At 42.5% G+C, this 9,510-nt stretch overlaps 1 protein-coding gene across 1 annotated transcript in view; it reads right to left on the bottom strand.

Annotated features, from left to right (window-relative positions):
- The window catches only part of LOC106809541 (ankyrin repeat domain-containing protein 54-like), a 33,448-nt gene that overhangs the window by 21,708 nt on the left and 2,230 nt on the right, over nucleotides 1–9,510 (bottom strand). Inside the window, exon 2 of the mRNA XM_014812639.1 lies at nucleotides 3,379–3,426. The gene's annotated coding sequence lies outside the window, so the exon portion shown is untranslated. The remainder of the gene's footprint in view (nucleotides 1–3,378; nucleotides 3,427–9,510) is intronic.

The following is a 9,510-nucleotide window of genomic DNA, read 5'->3' as shown; positions in this document are numbered from 1 at the left end:
TCGTTTTTGTTGTGAGAAGATAAGCAACATTTTCAGTTAAGAAATGAAGAAGCGCTTGGAAACGTGTTCATCATTAGTTCGCTGCAAAGCTCACCAAGGGCCCTGAATCATGGCTATGACCAAAAAGCCTCAACAGCCGTCGGTATCTTCTGGGATCGGTTATAGAATGACAGGGAGCTTTGAGAGGCAGGAGCAGACCCTCAGACACGCACAACACCACTGTTCACCACAACTTGCATTATCCTGTGTAGCGTTCGCTATGTCCTTATGAGTGAAAGAGGCACACAATGTCGCACACCTGGCCGTACTGATATGAGTTTTGAGCCTTTTAAGAAGCCAAGTAACTTGGATCGTCAAAGAGCGTTTGTTATTAAGGAGGGCTGGCCAAGACATTGCCTGCCATCTGGCAGAGGCGCGTTCAGGAACGGCGTGTCAACAAGGAGGATTTGGCTGAACGCTCTGAAGAGTGGATAACTCTAAGCCACCCTTTACTTTCGTAGGCCTGGACTGCTTCGGGCCCTTTCTAGTAAAACAAGGAAGATGTGAGATTAAACGCTATGGCTGCATATTCACCTGCTTAGCGTCCAGAGCCATACATGTTGAGAAGCTGAACACTTTGGAGACCGACAGTTTCCTCAACGGGCTGAGGAGATTTGTGTCTCGAAGAGGTCAACCAGAAAAGATATTTTCAGATAATGGGACAAATTTCACAGGAGGTGAAGCTGAGTTAAAGCGAAGCATTAGGCAATTGGATGAAAAGATTATAAGATCGTATTGTTTAGGAAAGGGCATTACTTGGCACTTCCACCCACCAGGTGCATCACACTGGGGCGGCGTGTGGGAACGGATGATCCGCGTGATTCGAAAGGTTTTAAGCGGTTTGTTAAGCAATAATGTCAGACTTACAGATGAAGTGGTTGAGACTCTATTTTGTGAGGTTGAAGCGATTGTCAACAACAGGCCGCTCACCAAGGTTAGCGATGATGTTAACGACGCATCGCCACTCACACCTAATCACCTGCTGTTGCTGCGAAATGGCTCCGTTTTGCCACCAGGAAAGTTTGATGGGAACGATAGTTACAGGAGAAGATGGAGACATGTGCAGCATCTCGCTGATCAGTTTTGGCGGCGATGGATGAAAGAATACTTACCTACGTTGCAAAAAAGAATGAAATGGACACATGAAAGCCCAAATCTTAGGGTCGGCGATTTGGTAATCATAACGGACGAAAATATGCCACGCAACTTGTGGCCGTTGGCGTTAATTACCGAGGCCATCAAGGGCAGAGACGGTTTGGTGAGGTCGGTTAAACTGAGGACTAGAACAGCGCAGTTAGTTCGACCTATAACTAAAGTAGTTCTGTTAGAAGGTGTTTCAAATTGATTAGAATGGTCGCGTCGTGATTGTTGAATTTAGTTAATTCAAAGGGTGGCGGTGTTATCTCCACTGTAGGGATAACTGGCGGTGGTTACAGTTTGTTGGGTTTTTCCGCGCTGTCACGTGACTTCATTTTTGGAAGCACTTGTATGTTGACTCGTGTGTGAGGGAGGGTAGCGAGATTGTGGAAGGATGGCGTTGTTGGTTGTTGTGTTTGCTTTATATCCAGCTTAACCCTCAGGCGCCACTTTGTTTAGTTGCTGCTATATTATTTGGAGTTTATGTCACTTTTCTAAGGATGTACTTCGTCACACTGCCAGTCCGGTTACGCATGCACGCTACGTGGCCTGAATGATTTGTAAGTTTTGTCATGTTTGAAATTCTCATTGGTTATGTTACGGCAACTATAGGCTAAACAGTAGTTAGCTGCAAGGTCATGTCAAATTGTTTAGTTTGTTATATTTTTTGTTATATTATATGTTTGTATTCCTTTTAGTTCACCGAATGTATTCCACTCATTCGTGTAAAGAATAAAGCCACTATCAGTCAACCTTACATCCGCTATCTTGGCGTAAAGATTTTATCTGCATGCGCAACCACATGCGCAGACTTTGTTAGGCGCAGATATGCAGATACGCAGTTGCGTACACATCATTTCAGCAAACATTTTTTTATTGCAGAGAGAGAAAGAGAGAGCGAGAGAGAGGAAGAGAGAGAGAGAAAGAGAGAGAGAAAGAGAGAGAGAAAGAGGGAGAGAGAGCGGGTGAGAGGAGAGAGAGAAACAGAGAGAGAGAGGGAGAGAGTCAGTCAGACTAAATTGTTTATAAACAAATAAAACTCACGCGGCGCGCTACTGTATCAGTCACGTCATCGATTGAAATGTACATTCCGATTTCGCCACGCGGCGTCCAAACTTTCGACCAAGATGGCGGGCAGAGGTAAGGCAGACGCACGTATAACGTACAGATTTCTTCAATGTCAGGGAGGATCAACACATTTCAACTGACAGTCAACCATCGGGCTCTGCAGCGTCCACAAGACAGCATTCTCCACCATATCCCGACATTGCACACTAGTATAACGTCGACGGAGAGAGCCATGCCAAGGACAGTACAAAACTGGCAAATTTTCATTGGTAGGCTTGACGATTCATTTCTGCAATTACTTATCTCAAGATTGGTTAAACTGAAGTTAAGAAAGTAATTCTTTCTGCACTTTTGAGCACAATATACATTTGACCTATCCTGCCGAGACATTCTTCTTACTCTGTTCCGATAGATGGCGTGCATACTGCATTGTATTACGTAGACTGGTACCCGCGGTCCCACCTCTCGGCTTAGTTACTCGATGGGGCGAGTAATCGAGGTGGGAGCGAGTACCAGTCTACGTTTAGCCCATGCTGTGATACTATCAGCCATGCTATCAGCCACCCACCTGCGAGGTAGTACTATTTATAGTTGGCCTTAATCAAAAACAGACGTTTGCGAAAGTGCTATTGACATTGTATTCCCAACGTACAGAATCTCATATAGAGAATGAAGTTCATATATGATTTAAGGCGCGTAAACGTTGTTCAAGTAAGTTTTGCATGCAGAATTTCACTGTGAAATTTAAGTCTTCCACGATCACACAAGTACCATCAAACATATCACAAGCCTAGGTCGAGCCGTTTAGATTTGTGCCGCAATTCTGCATTTCCTTCCTATACCTTAAGTTAAGGAGTGAATGTTCCCCCTTATTTTACACCTCTTGACCTTTAACCTTTGACCCCCAGCTTCGACATCCCAACTCGTTTTCGGATTACCCCCCCACGTCCCGAATATCGTGACCGTACGTTGAGCGGTTAAGATTTGTGCCTAACTGTTGACGGACGGATACACGGACGCACGGACGGACGCACGGACGGACGATCATGCGATTCTACAAGCTGCATCTGACTATGTCAGATGAGCTAATAATACCCATTTTGGAATATTAGTCGACACTAGCTTCCTACTTACCTTGCACGTTGACTTTGCAAAGGACCTAGGCACAGGCACTTGGAACGTCTGAAAAAAAAGGTAAATAAACATGAAATGTTAATGTATTTACTACCAAAGTCTTAATGACTATATATTTATGTGTCAGTGTGCAGCAGCTAACGTGTGGTGTACTTGTGTGTTGCAGATGAGAATTTGACCGGCATTTACGCTGAGGGTCTATGCCCCCCAGGGTACCGCCGGAACGTACCCTGGTACTATCTAATATGCTGAACCGTACCTCGCCTACTCTACGCTAACGAGTCTAGGGAGTTGCCTACGCCTACTCCCTAACCCTAACCCTAACACTAACCCTAACCATATCAGATAGTTACCAGGATACGTTCCAGTATACCAGACCGTCCCCCGTACCCAGGGTACGTTCCGGCAGTACCATGGGGGACATAGACCCTATGAGCGGCATTTACAGGTGATTATAGGCGTAATAGAGTAGAGAAACATTAAGACTTTAGTAGTGCTGAGAGGGTCTATGTCCCCCAGGGTACTGCCAAAACGTACCCTGGTACTAAATACTACTATCTAATATGCCGGACCGTACCTCGCCTACTCCATTAACGAGTCTAGGGAGTCGCCTACGCCTACTCCCTAACCCTAATCCTAACCATATCACCTAGATAGTTACTAGAGCTGTAACGATCCACCGAAATCGAATCGAATCGCGATTCTCTTTCCTCGATCCGATCCTCGATACTTTTTCCCGTATTTTCGATCCGATCCAACCCGCTAGTACTTCATGGTGGGCATGTTTCCATGAAACAAAGTATCATCGTGACGTACACTGACGTTATGCACGAACTCGGCTATCTCCGAAGTTGAGTGCATACACCCTGCTGATGGTGCTGGTGGTTGCGCATGGTCATATTCCATACTACGCATATCAACTTCCGCATCAGACTTTCCGTATACATATCAAAGAATGATGCAAAACACCTAACCCTAACCCGACTTGGCTATCTTATAAGTTATATACTATCTATGGTATCCCAAACACTATATATGGTGTGTAGATACTAGATAGCCACTGATGTACACTGACGTCATGAGGATACTTTGGTTCATGAAAACATATGCCCCCCGTACTGGATACTGTGTGCATCGGCCGAATCGGAAAGAATGTAATAGTTGGTTGAGTTTTTATTGCAAAATAATGAAAATATAAACAAGAGCCGCAGAGCGTCTGGGCTCATCTGAGGTCTGTTGCTACAGTTATAAACGTAACATTTGTTAGGCGCAGATATGCAGATATGCAGTTGCGTACACATCATTTCAGCAACCTTCGCTCTGTGTCAAATAAAGCGTCCACAAGAACAGGCAATTCCTCCCCGGTTTCCGCCATGCAAGTCCTATAAGGTTTATTCAAGGCTCTTAGGCACTTTACGCTACAAACATTAGTCCGATTATGAACCATTTTGTTGATAACATCTTCCCTCCTAGCCGTCCGTTCCAGCTGATAACTTTGTTCTAGAGGGATATTTATATCCTAAACAGTTTGGGTTTGGGCCCCTTGCTTCACCAGTGCTTTTTAATTTAATTTAAAGATGTAAATTGGTAGAGAAGATAATACATGGAAGTTTGCAAAGCTGCCTCACGAGTGCAATAAAAAACCAGTTTAAAAAAAAAATTCTAGCTGAGAGATATGTTCTGTAAGGGTAAAAACAATAGCGGCAGCAAGGAGGCGTGAGAGGTAGGTGGATACAGAAGGAGGAATCGTTCAGAGCGAAACATCGAGAACAGATGAGAGAGAAAGCATAAGGGCAGGGTATGGAGTCAAAAGAGGAACAGTGGGAGTTCGTTATAAAATAATTGGAAATCGATCAATGAGGGATAGGGAAGGGAAGTAGACAATAGAACATAGAGGACGCAGAAGAGTTTAGCGAAAAGGTTTGTTGGGGGAGATGACGTTGAGTCGTATATAACTGATCGGTAGAAGATAAGATGCTCACGATGCATTAATCGGGGGCAGAGCGTAATAAATCGTATTGCGTAAGCGTGAAACGGAGTAACAGCTAAAAGTGATGTCTGTCTGTTAATTTATCTAGACTGACAATTTAATATATTATATCTATATATAAGAAATTATTATACGATGTATAGAGATCAGATGCAAAATGATAAGCAAGTACAGACTTATGTGAGAAGGGAATACAGTAAGCAGCTGAGTTGAATTGATTCGATTCAGTCGAAGCACAGCCCAGTTGAGTTGCAGTTTTTATTCAAACGTAAGTTTCCAGGCGTTGAATGTTCATTCGCAGACAGGCATTTCCATATTCGTTCGCGAGGCTTCCTGAGCTAACTGAAGATGAATCGCTAATTTGGCTAGACCATTTTTCAGACGCAATTTAGCCGAAAATTGTAACTTTTTTGTTGTTCACCTCAACCCTGGCAGTAGAGAATAAGAAAAAAATTTAATTGATTTTGTTGAAGTGTCGATTTACTACACGTATAATCCCTAATTACACATAGTTTATGTATAATAGTATAGATAGAGTAGATATATATAATAAAAAAACAGACAGAGATCAGCTCTGGAATGACAAACATTGTATGGATATCGACAGACACATCAATGAGGAGATGCACTAGGATGAGTGTGGCTATTGACAGACAGAGAACCGCAAATGGATGTGGGCAGTTTTAATCAAAAAGGCCGCAAGGGTACGCAGAGCGAGTGACGACAGACATGCGCGCTGCGAAAGATGTCGAACACTTAGTACCATCTGCTCTTTGCTAAGTATACTGCTTCTTAATGTTGCTTTTGCTCTGTGCATTTTTCCACTTTGCCTAGTTGAAATTCATGATGAAGTGATGCGAGGCAGGGGAGGCGGCTCCAGGGTTTCGCTCAATGGGAATAGTTAATGTGCTCAGTTCTATACATGTATTCATTGGATTAAAGTTGAAATATGGAACTAAATTATATTAAAAGTGTAACCGACTAAATACACCTTGGTCCCATCTCTACTTCACGTTAAGAGTATTTTTTTTCACGCCTACTGCATTAATCAGATAGAGATGAGGCAGATTGTTGGATGTGAATATGGAAATCAAAGGAAAGGCAGGGCAGTGGAGAAGGAGGAGGCTGGGAGGTGAGAATAGGATCGACAGGGAAGAAAGAATGATAATGCGAATGTACATTTTATGACGCAGTTTTTTAAAAAACTAATAAAAATTTTTTTGGTTTTTTTTTAAAAAAACCACTTTTAATAGTAGTGCTGATAGTAGTATAATGTTAGTAACAGCAGGCATAGCAAAACAAGGAACATGAAAATTTGCTATCATGGCTTTTTGTATATATATCTGTAAGTTATCAAATTTTATGAATTCAGAATTTATTGTTAAAGATGCTATGTATTGTATTGATGGATAATTGCCTAAATACATAAATAAAAATAAATAAAAATGATTAAAATTAACGCTAAAAGGCTTTCGATGGAATCAAAAAAACAAAGCTAGGTTGGTCGCGCAGATTCGATTGATGATGAAAATGAAAAAAAATAAATATTAGGCCCACATGCTATGATCATGATATGATATTACTGCCCACTATATTGATATACGCACGTATTAATTATGATTATGGTGGTCTACAGCGTACAGACTGGCAACTTTGACTTGGATTAGATACTATAGATATAGTCGATACTAACATAAATCAGTACACAACGTGGTGTTATAATAGTATAACTTTAAATGACTATTTGTAAGAAAATGAAAGCAGTTTATCACCAGAAAATACTACGTCTGAGTTTTATATGGGGGGTTCTTTTGATTAACGTGATGTATCGCGCTAGCAAGTAGACATACATGTGTAGCACAACTGCACTGCAGTTCGAACTCTACAACCGACATTCAATGATTCATTATCCATTATATTTGATGTTAATTACGGCATTATTGTGCTTATATGTAATTAAACATGCTAAGAGACCTAAAGTCCGATTTACCACAGTTATAAAGCATTATATATGTTGTTGGTTAAAAGATACCTGAAATACTGTCCTGGTGTATATGGCATCAGCAACCGGCGGTCCTTCTAACGCATAAACATGGGCGCCGCAGCGGTGGCGTTCCTTCTCTGTATATTGTTCAGGTCCATACTAAGTCCCTATAATGACAGAGAAGAGCGATTGGCAAATAGGAAAGAGGTAACAGAAAAAAAGAGTGAGAGAGATCACTTTAATGTGTAGGCTGTTGGACCGAGTCTGCAATCATCTGCAATTACTTATTCTCAAGATTGGTTAATCCCTGAATGTTAAGAAAGCTAATTCTTTCTGCACTTTGTAGGGCCACAGAGCTACAGGATTAGCACAGAGTCTGGAGCTCAAATATGTATCTCTGAAACCCGGAGACAGTTCGTTCTTAGCTGCTGTTCCGATAGAGTGGCGTGCATACTGGCATTGTATGTACGTAGACTGGTACCGCCTGGTTTAGCGGCCCACTTCGTGCGCCTTCGGAACCACTCTCGAGGACTTTTCAAGGTTACCCTCTCGATGTGGCGTTTCAATCCCCTACGGATTTGCGAGTTACCCGTCAGGAGATGATTCGAAGGTGGTAGGAGCTGAAGGATCAACTGTGTCTCGTGAGTGCTACTGAGAATTTAGTATCAGAGACCATGCTGTGATAGCCATCCAGCCAAACTAACTTAAGTGCTGACAGGCTGCGAGAGCGGAAGTCGACAACGGCTGGACGCATTTATCTTCAGCTGATTCCAGGACAAAGCTGGCGTGTGTGTTTACACTAAGAAAAGTGAAAGGCATTACGCCCCTGACGAAGGCATTAGTTGACTGGCCGCGAAATTGAGAATAAGTTTGGGAGCTACTGTTTTCTTATATATATAAGCAATCTAGACAGCAACGTTTGCGAAAAGTGCAACATCATGACATTATGTATCGTTGTTCGGCAAATCGTAGCAAGAATTCTTCATATAGTAAGAATTGGAGAAGTTTCATGGACTAGAGTGTATTATGGTCTGAAGTTAATAAGAGCGTGTCGTATTCAATGTACCAGTTTTTGCAGTGGCAGGGTTAAACATGCAGCTGTGAAATTAAGTCTTCCACGATCACGACAAGGTCTAACGCTAACTATACGCAAGCGGCTACTTGGCGGGTCAAATAGCGTGAACAAAGTTTTGAGAAACTTCTTCAAAATGTAATATGCGCCAGTAACCAAAAATCCCATGTTTGTTAATCGCTGGCTTCACTTTTCTAATAAAATTTAGCCTACTAACGCAACACTGTCTGTAAGCTCTAATTCTGTATTTTTGAGTTATTGAAGGCACGTACCTAATTTAATTCACTCAGTGAGTCGAAACGGTTATTATAACACTTACTCCATGTCGCCCTACATCCGTATACCCAGGGCGTCGGAAAACTCTACGTAATCGTGTCAATCGAGTCGCTCTTGCAATAGAGGAGGGGTCAAATAACAATTTGTGATCAGAAGACAAATCATAGGCGTCAACTCCGGTCTGTGAACGACACTACAGTTTTTCGACATCTCGCTGTAATCAAGGCCCATCGGACAGGACCATGTCCTCAGAAATGTTTCAACAGCTTGCCCCCTTCTAGCTGCACCGCCGATTGCACCTTTGACCTGGCCGTGCTGACTCAAAAGACAATTTCTGTCACAAGCAAACGCCGCTTGTTAGCCCGAAACCTATTGTGATGGCTTATTTTTCTACCAGGAATAATGTCTGATCCAGTTGCATGCCGTGCTACAAAGGCTCCTCTTAACGACATTCTTATTACTACTAGCAATTGCTGTTAACCCGACTATGCACGAGCCTAGGTCGAGACGTTTAGATCTTGTGCCGCAATTAACAGCAGCATTTCATTCATCTATCAGGCCTTTCAGTTAAAGAGGGCTGTAGGACTATAGTTCCGTGGTGAACCGAACACCCTGGTGCTTTTCACAAAATCCTCTTTGACTCTTTGCCCTGTTTGACAAAGACCCTTCTCCATCTTATTCGACATATCAGACGCTATTTTGCAAAGATATCACCTTGCCCCTTTTCTCACCCTAAATTTTTTAATGGCCTGCTCCAAATCTCCCGCTGACCGGTACGTCGAGCCATTTAGATTTGTGCCGCAACTGTTG

This window comes from Priapulus caudatus, unplaced genomic scaffold (genome assembly GCF_000485595.1).
Source record: "Priapulus caudatus unplaced genomic scaffold, Priapulus_caudatus-5.0.1 Scaffold362, whole genome shotgun sequence".
In the NCBI taxonomy this organism is placed as follows: Eukaryota; Metazoa; Priapulida; class Priapulimorpha; order Priapulimorphida; family Priapulidae; genus Priapulus; species Priapulus caudatus.
This window is presented reverse-complemented; position numbering and strand designations above follow the sequence as displayed.